At 38.5% G+C, this 22,810-nt stretch overlaps 2 protein-coding genes across 5 annotated transcripts in view; both read right to left on the minus strand.

Annotated features, from left to right (window-relative positions):
• Window positions 1-22,810, minus strand: part of cacna2d2a (calcium channel, voltage-dependent, alpha 2/delta subunit 2a) — a 412,063-nt gene that overhangs the window by 240,194 nt on the left and 149,059 nt on the right. The window lies entirely within an intron of this gene.
• Window positions 1-22,810, minus strand: part of rps10 (ribosomal protein S10) — a 532,411-nt gene that overhangs the window by 118,119 nt on the left and 391,482 nt on the right. The gene's annotated exons all lie outside the window — the stretch shown is intronic.

Raw genomic sequence — 22,810 nt, forward strand, 5'->3', positions numbered from 1 at the left:
AACAAAAAACTTCTGACTTATTTAAAAATGTGTTTGTAAAGTCTGATTGCACTACATTACATTGAAATACATTACATTTAGCAGAGGCTTTTATCCAAAGTGACTTAAAAAAAATTATGTACCGTACTTGTTTATAAGACTAGACTATAAGGCACACTTAGAACCTTTAATTTCCCCCCCCCCCAAAAAAATTGACAGTGATCCTTATGTATAAATTCTGAATGAACACTGAAGTATAGAGCTATACAGGAGTTTCAGTGAAGTTTCTCCAGCACTAAGGCTGGGTGCAGCAGCATTAGCTTAGCCGCTAAACGCAGTGATATCCCTTTCGCTGTTCAGAAGTGAGTATATCAGACTGTAGTCTACATATTTACCCTGTTAAAACAAGCTACGTGGGACGAACCGCTAGCTGATAGAGCCCTGGGTGACCAGAACACTGTAGCTCTATTGGGCGACATTTAACTACCGCTAAATGCTGCTAAACGCTGCTAACATTTACTAGCACTGAACTGCTGCTTAGAGTAAAGCAACACTAGTTGCTGCTTTCCTTCACGCTGTGAAGCTCCAGCTCATCCCAATTAAATCACCTCAAATCACCATCTCAGTTCATCAGGTTCAGATCAGGGGATTAATAACAGTGGAGGAATAACACTTTTTTTACGGTTTACTACGTAATTCCTTATGTGTCCCTTAATCTTTTTTATGCCTTTAATATCGATCTATAATGTAGAAAATTATACAAATAAAGTGTTATTTAAACAAATATTAAAAAGTAGGTGTGTCCATATGTTTGACTGGTACTGTACATATTATACATTCCTGAAAAATGAGCATCTAACCACACACACACACAGATTCACACACACACACACACACACACACACACACAAACACACACACACACACACAAACACACTGAATAAGTGCTGACACTGGCTGAAATGAGAACATGGTTCCTGTCTGAAAGCCATGCGTGGGCTAACACAGTTGGTCACCCTGTCACACACACACACACACACACACACACACACACACACACACACACACACACACACACAGTCTGCCACTTCTTCTCTTGCGTTTGCATAAGCAAAACTCCCACATGTGCACACAGTACAGTATATTTGAGTGAGAGAGAGTGAGAGAGAGAGAGAGAGAGAGTCAATAAAGAAGGAGAGAGAGAGAGAGAGAGAGAGAGAGAGAGAGGGGAAGAGAGAGAGACAGAAAGTCACTATGGTAGAAAGTGGCCGATATTGTCTAATCTGACCATCCCAAGAGGACAAAATGTTCTAGGAGTGATAAAAAAAGAGGAGCATCTTCTGAAAGAGTTCAGACAAGGACACGGTTGAATTGGAAAAACGTCAAGGCAGGACAGAGAACACCTGGACAAAGACAATCAGCTTTTGGACCGATAAACCTTGAGTTTTGTCCTAATTTCCTGATGAGTGCCAGTTTCATCATAACATTTTTTTGGATTTTGTTTTCCCATTTTCCCATCACTCTCCAACACCAGAAGAGTGAAGACTAACACACGCCTCCTCCGATACATGTGAAGTCAGACTCCGCCTCTTTTTGAACTGCAGCTGATGCAGCATTGCCGAGTAGCATCACAGCACTAACGCATCAGCTCACAGATGCAGCCTTGTGCTGATCAACATCACCCTAGGAGTGATGAGGGGAAAGAGATCGTGATCTACTGTACCCACCCAAAGAGAGAGAGCAAGACCAATTGTGCTCCCTCAGGGCTCAGGCAGCTGATGGCAAGCTGCATGAACGAGAATCGAACCGGCTCTTGATGAGTTCAGCACAGCTGTTAACTGAAAGCCTGAATTTCAGGTGAATCTACCTCATAAATCTGACTGAGACAATACAGCCAATATGTGCAAAGCTGTCTAATTTAAGCAAGAGGTGCTACTTTTGAATAAAATAAAATAAAACAACACTGAATTTAAAGATGTATCCAAACTTTTGGCTGGTACTATAAAAACATGTACATAAACTATGTTTACATAAATATTCTTTTTTTCCCCACATGATCTCATTATCTGCAGCATCTTGTCTTGACCCAAAAGATAAGTGAGGCAAATGAGGCCAAAATCACCACAGTGACCTTTACTGTAGAGACCCACTTCACTGCATGATGATCTCATTAATTATGCTTAATAACATGTTAATAATTGTGTCCTTCTGTTTGTGTGGTTATGCTCACTGCCTGGGCAAAAAGGTCATTTTTAACATGACCTCTGTTATACTAATGAGAAACCAACCAGCAACACCCACCCCCCCAGTTCCATTCTACATTAGTAGATTATACACTCTGAATAAAAAGTCGTCATCATTTATCTTCATTCAAATTGTGTTTAAAATGTCTCTGCATAAGGTAAGAACTTAATATCCATCACTTTTACATTTTTAATGTATTTTTTGAACTATAAGGAACACATTTAAGGAAGGAACGGATTATAAGGCGCATTAAGCGACACTAGTAAGGATGCCTACATCGAAGTGAGCAAGGCTGTCACCATGGTTCCCTTCTAATGGGGAAGCTGGGCAAAGTGCCTAAAACTAAATAAAACTGTAATTGTTAAAAAAAAAAAAAAGACATTTTATTTCAAAGTTAAAATGAAATGAGCGCTGGATGTTAATCTACACAGATTTCTCACCGGAAAACTGTTTATTTGTTTGAGTAAAGTACTTCTGTTTATTTACAGTAAGCTTAGATTTCCAGTATTTTGTCTAAGAGTGAGTTTTTAAGTGAAGTTTCTGCAGCACTAAGGCTGGGTGCAGCAGCATTAGCATTAGCCGCTAACCACAGTGCTAGCGGGATGCAAACACTTTTTCTCTCTCACTCTCTCTCTGTCTCTCTTTCTGTATCTCTCTCTCTCTGAAGTGTTGACTGTTCTCGCACGCCCATCTTTCTGTTTCTGTCACACACTTTCTCTTTCTCTCTCTCTCTCTCGCTCTCTCTGAAAGGTAGACTGTTCTCACACGCCTTTCTCTCTGTCTCTCTCTCTCACATTTTTTCTCTCTCACTCTCTTTCTATCTCTCTCTCTGTATATCGCTCTTTTTTCTCTCACTGTCTCTTACTCTCTCTCTTTCTGTATCCTTCTTGCTCTCTCTCTCTCTCTTTCTCTGAAAGGTAGACTGTTCTCACACGCCTTTCTCTCTGTCACTCTCACACTTTTTCTCTCTCACTCTCTCTCTCTCTCTCTCTCTCTCGTTCTCTTTGTCTTTGTCTCTCTTTCTGTATCTCTCTCTTTCTTTCTCTCTTATTCTCTCTCTTTCGCTATCTCTCTGTCTCTCTCACACTCTGTCTCTCTCTCTCATATTTGTATATCTTTCTATTTCTCTTTTTCACTTTCTGTATCTCTCTCTTTCTCTCTCACTATATCTCTTTTGCTCTCTCTGAAGTGTAGACTGCTCTTGCACGCCTCTCTCTCTCTTTCTCTCTCTCTCTGTATATCTCTCTTTTTTCTCTAACTGTCTCTTACTCTCTCTTTCTGTATCCTTCTTGCTTTCTCTCTCTCTCTGAAAGGTAGACTGTTCTTGCACGGCTCTCTCTCTTTCTCTCTCACACATCTTTTTCTCTCTCACTCTCTCTCTCTCTCTCTGTCTCGTTCTCTTTGTCTCTGTCTCTCTTTCGGTATCTCTCTCTTTCTTCTCTCTTACTCTCTGTCTTTCGCTATCTCTCTTAATCTCTCTCTTTCGCTGTCTCTCTGTCTCTCACACTTTTTCTTTCTCTCTCTCTTAAGTCTAGACTGCTCTCGCATGCCCGTCTCCCTCTCTCTCTCTCTCTCTGTCTCTCGCATGCCCGCTGTCTCGGTGCTCTTTTCCCGGCTCACGTTCCTCACACACTTTCAGATCTCCTGCTCCAATCAAGGAACAGCTCCAGCAGAAACGAAAGGTCAGCCGCCGCTACCGAGCAGACATTTACGATATTGAGTTATTATTCTCTCGCTCGCACTCGCGCAGGAGAAGCGCGACGGCGGAGGATGACAGCGCTCTAATGCCCGGCCTTTCATGAACAGACAACAGCTGTGTTTGACAACGCGTATCGTCACAGCGTTCGTCAGTGTTCCTGTCAGCGGTGGTGTGGCAGATATCCGCAAGCACACACACTTATACACACACACTTATACACACACACACACACACACACGGGAGGAAGATGCTTAGAATGGAACAGGCATAACCAGTCAGCTCTCCAAGCAATTACAGCAGATTGGGAGCAAATTAAAACGGAGGCCTTGAGTGAATGGAGCGAGGAGGAGACACTGATAGATATGACAGAGTGTGAGAGAGAGAGAGACAGAGAGAGAGAGAGAAGGGGAATGAGAAGAAGAAATAAGAAGATATATGTGTGTATATGTGTGTGTGTGTGTGTGTGTGCGTGTGCAGAGTTTCCTCTATAAGAGACAGTAAGAAGAGAATACGCCTTCTATGAATGTCATTATCAGCTGGTAATGCACTGTAACCAAAGTTCTCCATGTATGTATTACTCCGCCACATACAGGTAACCTAGCAACGATGCAGCGCTTACAGGCCAAACAGCGTTAAAAAAGTTAAAAGTCACCAAGTCCTATAAATCATTGTCTAAATCAGGGGTGTCCAACTTTTTTTTTGGGGGGGGGGGGGGGGGGCAGAAGGAGAAATATATTTGAAGTCACGGGCCACAGACTCTGTAATAAAACAAATAATGAAATATACCACTTTAAATAATACATTTTACCTGATTATTTCATTTACACACCATTTTACTTGACTTACTATCTTTATCTATCTTTGACAGTGTTGTGTAAACTAAGATTTTTCAAATTGATGTTTAATTTCATGATGTCTCTTAGTATTAAACTCCTTAATTACGGCAACTTTTTTCTGCGCTCGAAATGCGCACTCTCTCCGCTTTTAGTGTTTTTTGCCCCATTTTTCTGCACTAGAAATGCGCATCCTCTCCGCTTTTAGATGCGTTGGCTCGTTTCTGACACCTAGCGTTCAAACTTTGAATCTCACATTATAAAAACCTGCTTAACAGCGGGCCAACTTTCATTCTATTTCTAAAACACCTCATGGGCCGCTTTAAAAAAGGAAACCATAGTTTGCCATAGTGTGCCATAGTTTGGACACCCCTGGTCTAAATGGTCTGGATGAAGGTTTACAAGAGCAGTAAATATTACAATAAATGCACAACAGGTGTCTTATAGAACTTATGATATAATATGAGACTGTTAATCATAATTAAAATTCTAAACTTTAGAGCAGGAAACAAAACACAAGTGGTACAGTCATCTATTCGCTGACAAAAAAATCTGAATTTAACGGTAATCTTCGTTTGGGGGGTTTAGTTCTCCAGCACCAAGGCTGGAGTAGCATTAGCATTAGCCGCTAAGCGCTAGCTCTTTTGCCGTTAGAAGTGAGTATTATCTGCCTGTAGCCTGCTGCTAACCCTGGCTAGCACTGCTGGAGCAGCATTAGCATTACTGGCTAATCTTGCTAAGCTGCTAATGCTGGAGAAATTTGGCAATCCAAGCTTACTGTAAATAAATAGAAGCACTTTCCTAAATCTGTGTAGATTAACATCCAGTGCTCGTTTTTTTTTTAAGAATTACAGTTTTATTTAATTTAACTTTAATTTACTTTACTAAACATACTTAACTACTTAAAAACATATGCATTTTCCCTGTTTCAGCCTACAGTCTGCACTTAAATATTAATAAATAGTCATAAAACAAAAATCTATTCTACATATATAACCTTATTTCTGGTCCAGACTTGCAAACACATGGATTCAGACCTTAACAAAGAAGACTAATGACTTAAAGTAGTGTATAGCTCTCTAAATGTATTATTTGGTTATGCTCCTCTCCTGAGCACATTCTTTACATATTCTCACATATTCGCACTGCTGAGATCAAAAAGAGACAGTAAAGGCATCTGAGGAACACTATCACAATCCACAGTACACACACACACACACACATACACTCTTCTCACAGTGCATTAATTTGTATTATCCACCAAACTAGAAGAACTTGATGGCTCACATTTACACAAGAAAAGTCCAGTAAAATAAAAGAAAGCAGTACCTTCTGAACAAGATGAAGGGCGTCAAGGGCAAATCTCTCAATCTACAAATAAAACTGGCTGAAAAAAAAGGACTGGGTTTGAGAGGAATATGCATTAAAGAAGTCTGAGTTCAGGCTAACGGAGAGATAGAGAGAGAGAGATAGAGAGAGAGAGAGAGAGAGAGAGAGAGAGCACCAAAAGCACTCTAATCTACAGCCTAATCAGGTAAAAGCCACTTGAGAACTCCTCATGATGAAGGGCTGCCGACGCCAAGCGACAATCAGGGCAGGTCAAGGCCGGCTGACAGGGTTCATAATGGGTAGTGAAAAAGCTGTCCACTGCTTTCTCCCAATCTCGTTTTTGTCAGGTTTAACGCTCAGGAGCTGCTCTCGATCCTCAGAGGGCAGGTCTGTCCTTCAGTGATCTTGAAGTACTTGGTTCTACAGACTCAGTTCCAGCACGTATGCGTTAAACCCAAATAATTTCGAATTTAGTACCATTCTTCAGCTTTTATTTACACCACATACAGTATGTTTCACACTATAAAGCCCTATCCGTAATTTTCTCTTTTATTTGGGGTGGGGTTTATCCTCTGGGATTTTATTCCCGTCCAGAACGATCATGTACGTGTTTTTCTCAGGCGTCTTCTGAAAAAAAAAATTACAGGCTGAATTATCTACTGTCTTTCTCTGAACTCCGTGGTCCTCCGGTAATTTTAGTCCCGTCATGATCCACATCTCTGAGTTTCGTCTCCTCACGTTTAATAAAATTGCTATTTGTCCACTGCCGCGCACCATAATTATACTTTGGGCGCTTGGGCGTTTCCATGGAGATACGTGTTAAAAACACAACAGCGAGTGGAAATGGAGGAGCTACTGAATGCGATGTCATGTGACCGAGAAAGCCTTAAAAAAATTGCTGGTCCTCCTGTTTTGTTCAATTGCAGTCCAGATGTGGGAGTTTTATCACTGATAAAAGTGGAAGTGTGAAATATTTTTCACAGACGCCCCCCTGAGAAACTAATCCCGTCCTGATAGGGCTTAAGGTGCACCGGATTACAAGGCACACTAGCAACGAACGTTTATTTTCTGGTCTATTTTCATATATATGGTGCACTGGATTGATTATAATAATTTTAAGCGACAATAGTAAGGAACAAAGGTGTCGGCATGTAAAAATAAATGAATAAATAAATAGATTTCTCTCTTAAAAAACTGTTTATTTGGGTGAGTAAAGCGCTTCCGTTTATTTACAGTAAGCTTAGATTTTCAGTATTTTAGCATGGTTATCAGCACTAAGCGCTAGTAAATGTCAACGACAGCACTACACTGAGGAACCCTGAATGTTCCAGTATGCCAGGGTGCTTTAGCTAGCGGTTCGTCCCATGTAGCTTGTTTTAACACGGTAAACACGCAGACTACAGTCTCATATATATACTCATCTCTGAACAGCAAAAGAGCTAGCGCTGTGGTTAGCGGCTAATGCTAATGCTGCTGCACCTAGCCTTAGTGCTGGAGAAACTTCACTGAAAACTCACCCTTACAATGCTGTACTTCAGTGGAGTGGCTTTACTGCTCCTTAATACCTGACTGGTAGAATTCATACATTTGGATTATAAAGCACACTGTCGGTTTTTGGGAAAATAAAAGGATTTTAAGTGCGCCTTATAGTCAGAAAAATACGGTAACTGATTTCAAATTTGTTCTTATAATAGTGAATTCCATTGCTCTCATTGTAAATCGAAAAATACAACATATATAAACAGTGGTGAATACCAAGATCTTTATAAAAACTGTTTAAAAAAAAGTAGATTAAATGAAAAATCTATTTTCAAGAATGGTTAGTGAATAACATTTATAGGTATTACTAATGCAATCAAGAAATTTTAGATAAAAGTTTAGATGAGCTATCATAGTAATTATGGGTTGGACAAAATATCGACTTTGCAATATATAATATCGTTTACAAAGCCAATCAGTTCATGCTATTAAATAAGGATGTATATTTTTTGTTTAAATCCCTAAGACCCACCCTCCAAATTAGACTTACTAAAGTTACTGCTTCATTACTTCACATGGTGGCGCTATAATCAAAAGAATAGATCCAACCTGCGGTGAACAATATTGGTTATAGGTGAGTCGTGAACTTTGGAACTTGCAGCTTGATTTAGGCCGTGTCAGTGTATCTTTGCTATCATAACAACAAGAAAAGTACACACTGTGCAGCTCGAAATGTGCAAAAGGCATGTATTATTATTTTTTTACATTAATAATATGTGTGTTTTGGGCGTAACGTAAAATAAACCAATCAGTGTGTCACCTGCCATTCCCTTTAAGAACCAGGCCTTTAAGAGCACGCTTGTGTTGCCGAGATAACAATGAACATCTGACTGTTGGCAGACGTCTGTCTAGGTTGTGTTCAGTCAGTGGAGCACCTGTGTTTTCTGTTGCCAAGATAAAGATAGCAATACACCAGAAACGTACCATCAGTATAGAAATATTCAGAAGCACTGCTGCAATTTAAACAACCCAGGAGTAAGGTGTGGAAATAGACTGTTGGTGGGGTGTAAGATAGCAATTAGCATTGCGAAACGCCTTTCACAGGGTGTGAGATAGCCCTTTAATTTTTTGTCTAGTTCTGTTTTTTTCTTTTGGTTTAGTAACTGCTACATCCATGCGGAATTGCTGCTTTGGCTGTAAGCAAAGTCTGTATGACATATACAGTAAATATATCCTGTACGCTCTGCTTATTCCGGAGCTGCAGGGAATTCTGGGAGGATGCATTTGAGGAGATTTCCAGTCTGTGCAGCTTGTGGTATGGAGCCCTATAGAGAGGCGGGATTAGTTACAGCTGCTTTAAAACTTCAGATTTAATCTCATTTCCTCATTCGCTTCAGTGCCCAATTAATCTCTCTCTCTCTCTCTCTCTCTCTCTCTCTCATTCTGCTTTCACTCTTCAATCCTTCTCATAGTCTTCTCTCCTTCTCTCTCTCTTTTTTCTTGCACTGTCTATCTGCCTCCCTGATCTCAATTCGTTTATCCCCCTTCACTCTCCCATACTCACTCTTTTCTCTCACTCTCTTTTTTACATACATACAACATTTAGTTGGTTTGTTGGTTAGGCTCTTATTATACAGCTTATTTCATAGTATCATAATTTAAGCCGCATGTGCCACACAAATGTTTGCACATATATTGTGCAGATCTATTGTCTTATATGCATAACGTTAAATAAACCAATCAGGGTGTCATTTGCTCATCATTCCCCATAAGAATGGGAATGGATTGCTATTTTAACAGTGCAGCTACCTGGACGTGTCCAACGCTTCTCAGCAGAGGAAACTGAGCTGCTCGTTCACACTGTGAAGGAGCTCCAGAGAACAGCAATGTTATTTTATTGAGTATTATGTTTATTGTAGATGGAAAAGTTGGGTTTGTGCACTGCTGCCAAGATAGCGATGCTGTTACTGGTACTATTTAAACAAAGCAGACAGAAAACGCAAAAATTCAAGCCCCAGATACATACAAATGCTGGCACATCTACTGAAGAATATGCTACAGGCACTAAGGATGTATGACATTGGAAATATTTTTGCTGTAATATATTATTTCTTATTATCTCTGAGTTTCATCTCCTCACGTTTAATAAAACAACTATTTGTTCCCTGCCGCGCACCGTAATTACACTTTGGGCGGGCGTTTCCATGGAGCTACACGTTAAAAACACAACAGCTAGTGGAAATGGAGGACCTACTGAATGCGATGTCATGTGACCAAGAAAGCCTTAAAAAAACTCACTGGTCCTCCTGTTTTTTCAATAGCACTCCGGATGCAGGAGTTTTATCACTGATAAAAGTGGAAGTGTGAAATATTTTTCACAGACGCCCCCCATTTTTCCCTTCTAATTTAGTTTAAAACTTTTGTTTTAAAGTCAAGCGCTGGATGTTAATCTACAAAGATTTATCTCCTAAAACTGTCTAATTGGGTGAGTAAAGAAATTCTGTTTATTTACAGTAAGAATTTACTTAGAATCTCAGTATTTTAGCATGGTTAGCAGCAGCGCTTAGCGCTAGTAAATGCCACTGACAGCGCTACACTGAATTAAAACAAACAAAAAAAAAAATCAAGAATACACTACTGCAACAAAATGAAAATTACATTCTATTATTGCGTACGATATGATATGGCCCCTAACTGAGATATTAAAAAATACAAGAATTTTATCAGATTGTAAATAGAAAAATACAACATCAGTAAAAACAGTGGTGAATACTGGTATCTTTATAAAAAATGGTTTAACAAAAAAGTAGATTAAAGGAAAAATCTAAAAAAATCACTACCTTTCAAGAAAGGTTAGTGAATAACATTTATAGGTATTACAAGTGCAATAGCAAAATTGTAGATAAAAGCTGATATATTTATTAAACTCTGTTGTAGAGCTGGAAAATGAGGTACAAATATTGAATATTTAAAGAAATTCTCACAAAATTATCATCTACCCCATATTTATCACAATGAGTATTGTTATTTAAATACACTGATTTTTATTATTATTATAATGTGCTGCAAACCATCCAATAAAACAACCTTTATTTAGACTCGGAAGTACATTGAGGACAACCCCTAAAAAACTACATTTAATCATTAAAAAAAAAACAGTGAATAAAAGATAAAACAAAATAATAATAATAATAATAATAATAATAATAATAATAATAATAATAATAATAATAATAATAATAATAATTAATTAATATCAAGATTATTACAACAAAAACTGTTAAAATTAAGGTAAAACTAATTTTTACATACTAAAATAAAAAAAAAAAAAAAATGAATATATAAATAAAAAAAAGAAAAGAAAATTATAATAATAATCGTGATAATTAGGCTAAAACTATAGAACACAAAGCACAAAAGAGTGCATATAACTGAGTGAATACTAAATGTACTAAACTGAGCTCCTCGTTCACACTGTGAAGGAGCTTCAGCAGCTCATTTCAGTCAATCAATCAATCAACATTTATTTTGACTCGGAAGTACATTGAGGACAACCCCTAAAAAAACTACATTTAATTATTTTAAAATAACAGTGAATAAAAGATATAATAATAATAATAATAATAATAATAATAATAATAATAATAATAATAATAATAATAATAATATTTTATAAGAAATTAATATCAAGATTATTACAACAAAAACTGTTAAAATTAGTCTAAAACTATTTTTACATACTAAAATAAAAAAATAAATACATAAAAAATGAATATATACAAAAATGTAAAAAAAATAATAAAATAAAATAATAATAATAATAATAATAATAATAATAATAATAATAATAATAATAATAATAATAATAATATTTTATAAGAAATTAATATCAAGATTATTACAACAAAAACTGTTAAAATTAGGCTAAAACTAATTTTTACATACTAAAATAAAAAAATAAATACATAAAAAATGAATATATATAAAAAAAAATAATAATCATAATAATAATAATAATAATAATAATAATAATAATAATAATAATAATAATAATAATAATAATAATTAGGCTAAAACTAATGAACATCTCAGACGATGGAGACAAACAGCAGACCCGGATTTACATCTGCATCCAGAACACAGCTGAATTAATCATCAAACATTAATCATGTCCGGCTATATTTAGAACAGATAAACAGTGCAGAAACAGCACCAAACAACTGGAATTATACACGATATGGACATTAAGAAAAGAGTTGACCCTGCTTTTGTTGGAGTAACTGTCTCTACCATCAATAACTCCCCAACTCATCCAAAACATACTGGATGGAGCTCCATCCTTCCACAGAACACGATTCCACTGTTCCACAGCTCAATACTGGGGGCTTTATATCCCTCTATAGCCCATAATTCCCATTAGGCATTAATGTATCTGTTCCAGAGGGTCCTATTCTTTTGGAAGTACTTGGAAATCCCTCTACAAGGAATAAACAAGCTGTGTGTGTTTTAATTGGTGCAAATTAAAGCAGCTTTATTGCTTTTTCACACAATTCCTGGCTGTAGTGGGCAATATGGCTCAAAGACAATATCACGATGTTTAAGGACACAATGACAAAAATTATATTCTTGAAGATGTAAAATTTTAGTCAGTTCAAGGATATACAATTGCAACAAGATAAAAATCTAAATTTAAAGTTAAAAAAATATGTAAAAGTGTCTATTTTGTCAATAACAGTAGCTTGCAAAGATTCTGACACAGTATAAAATGATAATAATAATAATAATAATAATAATAATAATAATAATAATAATAATAATAATGTAACAAAACAAATAATTATTATAATGTAAAACTTTAAAGGGGACATATTATCCAAAACTAAATTTCTGCATGTTTTTGTATTTCCTCTTGGGTCTCAACTGGCCCTTATAAGCACTCCATATGCGCAAAAATAATATATAAAAAAAATGGTAATTTTGGTTTAGAACATCATACAGTGCACAGCATAATTAGCCAGTAGACTTTGTTTGAGGGAGGGATCTGTACCTACTGTCTGTGGAAAGTCAGTAGATGAAGGAGATGTAAGAACTTTCAAATTAAATGTTTTTTTTGTGCTTTAAGCATTAACTAGTTTGTTCGAGCATCATATACTGTTCATGGTGTGGCTAGCAAGAGCTCATTTGCATAAAAGTGACAAAGCCCTTAAAAGGCTTATTGTGAAAGGGACTGAAACCGGTACAAATATAACCAATGTTTTGTATAACCAATAGACCTACATTGTCTCTTTCTTCCATAGGAATGAATTTTACTAGATTCTAGAGCATTGCTGTGAGGAAGACAGCAGGATCAGCCAGTAGACTTTGTTTGAGGGAGGGATCTGTACCTACTGTCTGTGGAAGGTTAGCAGATACAGTACAGTGTCTCCTGGCTGACTGACTGTGTTTAGGGTTAAACTGTGTTTAAGGTTAAAGATAAGAAAAAAAACAAACATTTTTTTTATTTAAAACAGTCCAGCATGTGAGAACAGGAGAGAGGGAAATACAGCAAACCCGCGGAGGTGCTGCTCTCTGTGGTTATCACAGCAGTAATGGATGGAGAGAGAGCCAGGCGGAGAGAGAGAGAGAGAGAGAGAGAGAGAGAGAGAGAGAGAGAGAGAGAGAGAGAGAGAGAGAGAGAGAAGATGGAGAGAAGAACCACCAGGGAAAAGAGGCAGAGAAAAGTGTATGAAGTTTCAGAGTGGGCTAAGTAAAACGTAAAAGCCAGTGATGTGTGAGTCAGTCAGGAAAATGGGGGGGGGGAAGTGGACAGAAAAAGAGAGACAGAGAGAGAGAGAGAAAGAGAAAGAGAGAGAGATAGAGGCTGCTCTCCACCAGTCTAACCTTGACAGAGAGCATCTCCTGACAAGCATCTGGCGGCTGTAATAATTTGGGCAATAATCTGCACTCGCAGAGACCCAGCAGCCTGTCGACTCCAGCCCAGCCAAACCCGCCCAGAACCCAGCGCTGCCTTATCGATCCCCCCTCAACACATCCATCAGAGAGAGAGAGAGAGAGGGAGAGATGGCAATGGAGAGAAAGACAGAGTGAGAGAAAGACAGACAGAAAGAAAGAGCAGATGGCTGATCACACTCGCTGCCCAATACATTACAGCCTGTCACAACCTGAGGGACAACCAGTGAGATCATTACTAATATCTGTACTATTATCATTACTATTATGTTGATATTAATATATTGACGTTACCCTTTCACTTCTATTAATCTTACTTTAACATACTTTTACGACCACTTTCACTTAGAGCTGTGAATCTTTGGGAATCCCACAATTAGATTCAGAATCGATTCGATTTCTTTCCGATTCTTTTAAATCGTTTGGATTTCTTTTTCTTCATCCTCCATACTTTAGCGGCGCAACAACAAACACCGTAACATGACACTACACGTCCCTCTGTAGCCTCGTAGGGAGAGGCAGTAAGAGCAAGAACTTTCCCTGTCCTGTTGCTGCTGTCTCGCGACAGTAGGTGACTATCATGCGGAGCTTTTTAACTGTACCACGGAGCTTAGCTAGTGTCCTGCAGAGCTCTTTAACAATTAAGGAGCTCCGCAGCTCAGTTAAAGAGCTCTGCAGGACAGTAGATGACGTCCGCGGTACAGTTTAAAAGCTCCGCGTGGGAGTTAAAAAGCTCTGCTTTTTAAAAAAAATTGAGAATCAATTCTGAATCGTTCAATGTTACAAACGTGATTCGAGCTCGAATCGATTTTTTCCTGCACCCCTACTTTCACTTCTTTCCTTTATTGATAACTCAATCACTTCTTTTGATATTACTATTTTTTTCTTGAATCTTTGTTTATTTATTTATTTATTTAATTATTTTATTATTATTATTATTATTATTATTATTATTATTATTATTATTATTATTTTATAATATCTGTTTACTTGTAATATTAACTGCTTTGGCGTTAGTTTATGTAATTACATTCATGCCAATAAAGCACCACTGAACTGAACTGAGAGCAAAAGAGAAACAGAGATAGAGATAGAGGGGGGGTAAAAGGACAAAAAGAGAGAAGCAGACAGACACACAAAGAAAGACAGACAGACAAAGAGAGAGAGAAGCAGACAGAGAGACAAAGAGAAAGACAGTAAGAAAGAGAGAAAGAACAGACAGCCAATCAGGAAGGGAGTGAGGGAGACAGAGATGGAGTGAGAGAAAGGGAAAAAAACAGTAAGAGAGAAAGAGAGAGAGAGAGACAAACCTGGAGACTCACATGTATAAATAAATAAATATGATGCATGTCATTGTCAATGGGAGACAGTATGTTAACTGATCATGAAATGCTTCCTTATGGGGGTGGCTTGGGAATGCCCAAATCTGTGTAAGTTTTGAGGTGTTATCTTGTAATTAAGTCTGAACACTGACTAGCTTGCTCACAGTAAGGCCAAGTGAATTATAGGAATTCTGGAAGATTAATTGAGAAATGAAGGTCAGTCAACCCCTGAAAAATATGAAGCCCTTTGAAAGTATAGTATAGTACAGCAGAGTGCAGTCACAAAGACCATCAAAAACATTATGGTGAAACTCATGGAACTCATCTGGACCACCCCAGGAAAGAGTTACCAGCGGTAAACCGGTGGTTTATTGGTTAGCACTGGGGTCTTGGGTTCAAGTCTCTATCTGTGTGGAGTTCCCATGTTCTCCTCGGGTCTCCGTTTTTCTCCCACAGTCCAAAAACATGGAGATCAGGTAAATTGGATATTCTAAATTGCCCAGAAAAATAGAATACTCTAAATTGATTGGGTATATATGTGTAAGTGCTTGGTATGTATGTATGTAAGTTTGTGTGTGTAAATGTATGTATGGCTGTGCCCAGATATGGATTGGCACTCTGTCCTGGGTAAATTCTGTACACTCTAAAAAAACAGAGGTACGATATGAGTACTTTTTTGTACTCAAAGGTACACTCTTCATAATTGTACCCTTAAAGGTACAATATTGGTCTTTACAGGGTCAGATTTGTTCCCTCTGAAGTACAAAGTAATTCCTAACAGCAATAAGTACAAATTTGTACCATTTAACCAGACAAAAGGTGCATTCAGTATTCTGTATCACTGTACTAATAAACAATATATATTTTAATTGCACATTTTTTATTTGAAAGCCAGACAATTTTGGATCATCAAGTTTTTGAGCCATATTTAGTTGATGATAAAGTTTATAATTTTTATAATCTTTACTGGCACAAAAAACATGGGTACAAAAAAGGACTTTCACTGAAAGGTACTTTATTGTACCTCAATATAAGGTACAGCCCCAGAGACAAGCTTTGTACTCTTTTAAGTACAAATCTGTACTTACTTTTCTTAGTGTGTAGTGCCGATACAGTCCTCCAGGTGGACGGTTGTTTCCGGTTGAGAGTATGCTGTGTGCTATTGGCTGCCACTTTTCACTTGTGTGTGGATGAGTGCTGAGTATAAATGGTTGCGTGTGATAAGTGTAAATTGTAAAGCGTCCTTGGGTTTGTTTAACACAGCGGTTCACTTCACTATTTATTTTAAATTAAAATTTCAGTGCATTTCCCTGAAAAACAAGATGTATGTAGTCCAGTACCATATTTGGTTAACTCAGTGTAGTTCATTCCGGGGTTATATAGTTTAAAGGGTTAAAGGGTTAAAGGGTTATATAGTATATAGGGTTTAAACAGATCTATACAGTCTCTGTATGTAAATCTTGTCTCAGTCATGCAGCACATAAAGAGAGTAAAGTGATTTTTTGGGGGAAGGCAGCGGTAATTAAGGTGATCTGCAGAGAGAGAGAGCAGTGGGTCGGCTCGGTGTAGTCGGGGGGATTCGTGGTGTGTAATGCTGGGCTGTGCTGGGAGAAAGCCTGGCCTGAGGCACAGCAGTCAGGAGAGTTTATCAGCACGCCCAGCTCCCAGCACAGCTCAGCACAGCACAGACTGACAGCCAGCACAGCACCACGGCCAGGTGAGAGAGAACGGCAGGACAGTGAAGACTTACATAAACACACACACACACACACACACATACATAAACAGCATGACTCAAATCACATTATATAACCTGAATAATAAAAGCTGAATAGAGAGCTTTATGCAGCAAAACTGCACATAAGGTCTTAAGTATTTGTGGAATATAATAACATACATTTTTGGAAACACTTTATTGGCATAGTGCACTTTTTTAATAGCTGATTTATATCTATTAAATTCACCTTAATTAAAGTGGACATACTGTACCTCTTTTTACACACGTTAGAATAGGTCTATGAGTTATAGAAAGCATGCTTATGAAGTTATTTGCACAAAAAAAATCACTCTCACATAAAGATAAAGAGATCTCACAGCTCTATTCTTACCAGTTTCAGTCCCTTTCAGAATGAGCCATTCAAGGGCTCTGTCACTTTTATGCAAATAAGCTGTTGCTGGCCACGCCCCATGTATACGCTGAGCGTATCTGCCTTATCTGCCCACTTGCCACAGAAAGTTGGTACAGATTCCTCCCTCAGACAAAGTCTCCAGGCTGATCCTGCTGTGCACTGTGTCTGAGGCTCTCAATCAGCACACCAAAACCGGGCTCATAAAAGCAAATGATTCCTGACACCAAACTTTTCAGCTGATTCACAGAAAAAGGATAGGTGGATTTTTTTTTTTGGTGTTTGGAGTGTTTATAGAGGAAATCGAAACACACAAAAAGCACTAAAAAGCGAGTATAAAAGTGGGATGTCCCCTTTTAATCTGTCTTTTGGCTTAACTCTTTTTTCACTTGTAATATAATTCTGACCGTTCTGCATAAACTGAGTCACATTTGAGTAAAACAAACTTTTAACCTTGTTAATCTTCTTGTAATTCATCCAAAATTCAGGGCAAAAACGTAATATTTGCTATGATTCATTTTTTTGTTGGGGTTTGTTGGAGTTTCTTAAAAAAAACAAACAAAAAAAAAACGGAATAACATGGAATTTAATTGCAAATTAAAGCATATTGTTCTGCTAAGAATTAGGAATAACAATACAAGAATATATATTATCATATACTAAAGAGTATCATCTTTACAGGAAGAAGGAAAACTCCTCTTAAATCTTAAACTCCTCTTAAATATTAATATTTAATATTTAATATTTTATTCTGCGTCATTTTGGAGAACATCTATCGATCTATTCATCATGGAATTCTGATACAATGTAAAGGAAAACTGCCTGATTCACACAGTCAAAAAGTGACAAACAGACAAAATGGAAATGAAGGAATATTGTACGGCAGTGACAACATACATCACTGAACTCATGTGTCCAATTACTTCCAGGTCCACGGTTGTATAAAAGCTAAGCATGCTGGGACTGCTTCTACAAACATTAGTGAAAGAATGGGTCGCTCTCAGGATCTCAGTAAACTCCAGTCGTGAAATTTCACTATTTACTACTAAATATTCCACAGCCAACTGTCAGTGATGTTATAACACAGTGGAAGAGATGTGCCTGAAATTTTCTGCGTTTCCTTTCTCTTTTCTGTTTCTTTGGACTTGCCGTGTTTTCCCAAAAGCTTAGGAACATTAATGTAGGCATAGTGAAGGAAGGAAAGGAGATGACGAGCATTTTAGGTGTTTTTAATAGGGTTTATCTGATAGCGACACCTAGTGTTCAAACTTTGAATCACACATTATAAAAACCTGTTTAATAGCATGCCATCTTTCATTTTAATTCTAAAATACCTCACAGGCCATTCCCAAAACAAAAGGAAACGGAATTGATTAATTTCCCAAATTAAAAAATCTAATCAATAAATACTTAAACAAAAATAGAAAAAAAGAAAGCTGTCTCACAGTGTTACCAGTGACTCCGTGAGATGATGAACAGTGCATTCTGGGACATGTAGTCGTGTGGGAGGGGTGTGTGGAGCAGCCGGGAGCAGGTGGAATGGTTTAGCGCAGGTAGAGGCTTACGTCGATAAGCCGCGCATAAGCTTGTAAGTTTGTAATCAATGAGGGGGATTAATTTGTATTAAAGGGGTGAAGACAGAGGAGCCGACGCCACTGCCTTTTATCTTCAGCCACTTGGATTACTGAAGCAAGAGATCTCCAGAGAGAGAGGGAGAGAGCGAGAGAGGAGTAGAGGAAGAGAGAGAGAGAGAGAGAGAGAGAGAGAGAGATGTAGAGACGCGTCGGCGGCGCATGCGTAGCGATCTTGAAGGTTATTTTCTCAAAGTCAAAGTTGCCAATCTTCCTTCAGGCTTTTCTGCCATTACATGGGCATCACCATCAGCCAATCACAGCCCACTTCTCCACTCTCACTACGTTCAGCCTGCGGGAGTGACGGTCTGCGGCAAAACAAACACACACACACACACACACACACATATATACACACTCAAACACCTGCAATATGACAGCTAGGCACGAAAGTAAAGAATTACCACACACACACACAAACACACACACACCTGCAGTGGGATCCAGCCAAGACACCTGCCACACACTCCACTCACATCCCCACATCCCCACACACACACACACACTACACCCCCAAACCAAACCGAAAAAAAATAAAATAATAAAATACAGTCTGCCAATCAATAAGATAGTCAGGTCTTCACGCTGCCTGATAGCATCTCCAAATGACAAGCTGTCAGAACTGCAGGCGAGGAGATGAAAGGTGCTCGGACTCTGAGGCTGGGGGGTGGAGGGAGTCGGTTTGAGGGTGCTTTGAGTTGCTAAATCATGATGTCAGCCATAACTGAAACAGCTCAGCTCCTGAAGAAGACAATCCACCACTTCTGAGTTTTTTTGGGGCAGAGAGAAGCTGAGAGGTTAATAAAGCTTGGTCATGCCGATCTTACACCTGACGACTTTCAGTCGGGATAAAAATCATGCAAATCTTGCATACAGTCAAGCTGCAGTCGAGTAGCGTTCGCATCATCTCGATGGTTTACTGTAAGGACTGGGTTAGTAGGGGAGTAACGGTACAGAAAATTCACGGTCCGGTGCACACCTCAGTATAAACCCCACTGCTCGGTACGTTTTCAGTACGTTTTCGCTACAGTTGGTGTAAAAAAATAAAGAGGTTGAGCATTCTGTATAGCCTCACTGTTATTAACTTCATAAAAACAATGAATCTTCATTATAATCATGTTTTTTTTTTTTGGTATGGATGTTGTAACGAGGCTCGAGCTCTTTTATTAAATGCTTGAAACCAGGGTTCTCTCCTACTGTCATCATGAGAGACTCCATCTTTTAGATCTTGTTGGGAAAAAAAAAAAAAAACAGTGAGTCTGAGGGTGGTGCTTTACAGCAGCATCACTTTAACTGCGTAAACTACACCTATTTTTTTCTAAACATATTGAGAGAGAGAGAGAGAGAGAGAGAGGGAAAAAGAGGGAGAGAGAAAGAGAGAGAGAGGGTGTGTGAGAAAGAGAGAGAGGGCGTGTAAAAAAAGAGAGAGAAGAGCGCCTAACCCTGCAACGACGAATGGAGCACTCATCTGAACATTAGTTTTACATTACATTTATTGGTTCACATAGGATAGATACACACACATATATATATATATATATATATATATATATATATATATATATATATATATATATATATATATATAGCTCCTGCAATATTAAAATTTAAAATATGAGATATTTAGAATATATTTAGATTTAGACTTTGACATTTAGACTTTTGGGAGCCGTATGCAAACATTGATTCCTAGCACAGTCAACTAACACTCCAACACCACCCTCAACACACACACACACACATTTTGAACATCTCAGCGCCATGTAATTCATTTTAAACACCACACGCTGAGCGACAGGGTCAAAGTGAGCCCAAAGTCAAAAGGGAAAACTGGAATAAAAGCAGAGAAACGGAGGAAACGAGAAACAGAGGAGAGGTGGCGATAATGCGGCGGCGCTCCCGCGAGCCCGTGGGGCTTGCAGCGCCAGCGGCGGACGCCGAACCGGGAGAGCGGCCAGTCGGTGAGATAAGAGGAAACGAGCAGCAGATTAGTCGTCTGTGGAGAACGAGAGAGGACCTGAATGAGGCCGCCGGTCTACCTGCCTGCACACAGCTGTACCGCAGACAGGAGGCTCATGGGAGGCGAACGCTCAGACAGCACGTCCAGTTCTCTCTGATAATTCAATATCACGTCATATCTTCACAAAAAGCCTCAGCCTCGTCCCCGTCCAGCCTTCTCCTGGCAGGAAACTGGATTCTGACTCGTTCCAGTAATTGCTATTGTCTCTAACAGCCTGCTGTAACCTATTTAAACAACACTGCGCTTTTCATTCTTGTTTATAGCGCTCCTCCACTCGAGTGCGGCTGTTCAATTCCAGACATTTAGAAGTCAATAACAATTTCAAGTGTTTAAATCAATGAAGTCAATTGTAAAAGTCGTTTTGGAAACTCAATTGTCAAAGACAAAGAAACAGTAAAGTAGAACAGGCTGAGACGAAACAGGTACAATATGAATTGTCTTTTATATCATAACTGATGGTATGAATTTGCTCACTTGCTACTTCGTCCGATCTTTAGAGACACAGGAAGTTCAGTTGTATGAGCTATTGGACATCAGCAAGGCAATTAAGAGAGATAATGAGATGCTAAATCAACTGAGCTGCTAAACTGGACCTGACTCTAAATTAGACTAAATATATACAGCTCTAAACAAAAAATATCTAGAGTTTCTTTGAGTTTACAAAAAAAACTCTGGAATATAATCAAGAGGAAGATGGATGATCAAAAGCCAAGCTGAACTTTTTGAAATTTTGCACCAGGAGTAAAGGCATACAATTATCCAAAAGCAGTTTGTAAGACTGGTGGAGGAGAACATGATGCCAAGATGCATAAAAACTGTGATTAAAAGCCAGGGTTATTTTATCAAATATTGATTTCTGAACTTTTCTTTACATTATTTGAGGTCTGAAAGCTCTACATTTTTTTTTGTTATTTCAGCAATTTCTCATTTTCTGATTGTTCGCGCTGCGAAGGTATGTGAACAAGCAATGTCATTGTGTACATGAGTTGAGCACACCTGCATTGCCAAGATAGCAATGAACATCTGTTGGCTGTTGACAGACTATGTCTGTCTAGGTTGTATTCAGTCAGTGGAGCACCTATGTTTTCTGTTGCCAAGATAGAGATAGCAATACTCCAGAGATTTACCTGAACACACCTTAATTTCCAGACCACCACACCCATCAGCGTAGATACATTCACAAGCACTGTTGCTATTTAAATGAGACAGGCGGAAGGCATGAATATAGTAGACCAGGGTTGTCCAAACTACGGTATTTTAGAAATAGAATGAAAGTTGGCCCGCTGTTAAGCAGATTTTTATAATGTGAGATTCAAAGGTAGGACGCTAGGTGTCAGAAACGGGCCAAAGAGTCGGAGAGGGTGCGCATTTCTAGCGCAGAAAAACGGGCCAAAGAGTCTAAAAGCGGAGAGAGTGCACATTTCTAGCTCAAAAACATCGGGCCAAAGAGTCTAAAAGCGGAGAGGGTGCGCATTTCTAGCTCAAAAACATCGGGCCAAAGAGTCTAAAAGCAGAGAGGATGCGCATTTCTAGCGCAGAAAAACGGGGCAAAGAGTCTAAAAGCAGAGAGAGTGCTCAGTTCTAGCACAGAAAAACAGGCCAAAGAGTCTAAAAGCGGAGAGGGTGCGCATTTCTAGCGTAGAAAAATGGGTCAAAGAGTCTAAAAGCGGAGAGGGTGCGCATTTCTAGCGCAGAAAAACGGGCCAAAGAGCCTAAAAGCAGAGAGGGTGCGCAGTTCTAGCGTAGAAAAACGGGGCAAAGAGTCTAAAATCGGAGAGAGTGCGCATTTCTAGCACAGAAAAACGGGCCAAAGAGTCTAAAAGCTGAGAGAGTGCGCATTTCTAGCACAGAAAAATGGGCCAAAGAGCCTAAAAGTTGCCGTAATTAAGGAGTTTTATATTAAGAGACATGAAATTAAACATAAATTTGAAAAATCTTAGTTTACCCAACACTGTCAAAGATAAATAAAGATAGTAAGTGAAGTAAAATGGTGTGTAAATGAAATAATAAGGAAATTGTATTATTTAAAGTGGTATATTTCATTATTTGTTTTATTACAGAGTCTGTGGCCCGTGACTTCAAATATATTTCTCCTTCTGGCCCCCAACTAAAAAAGTTTGGACAACCTTGTATTAGAGTGTTGGGAGAGTGTAAGATACGGACACTATCTAAGATTCACTATCTTGGTTTTATCATCCG

This window comes from Astyanax mexicanus, chromosome 5 (assembly GCF_023375975.1).
Source record: "Astyanax mexicanus isolate ESR-SI-001 chromosome 5, AstMex3_surface, whole genome shotgun sequence".
NCBI classification, from domain to species: domain Eukaryota; kingdom Metazoa; phylum Chordata; class Actinopteri; order Characiformes; family Acestrorhamphidae; genus Astyanax; species Astyanax mexicanus.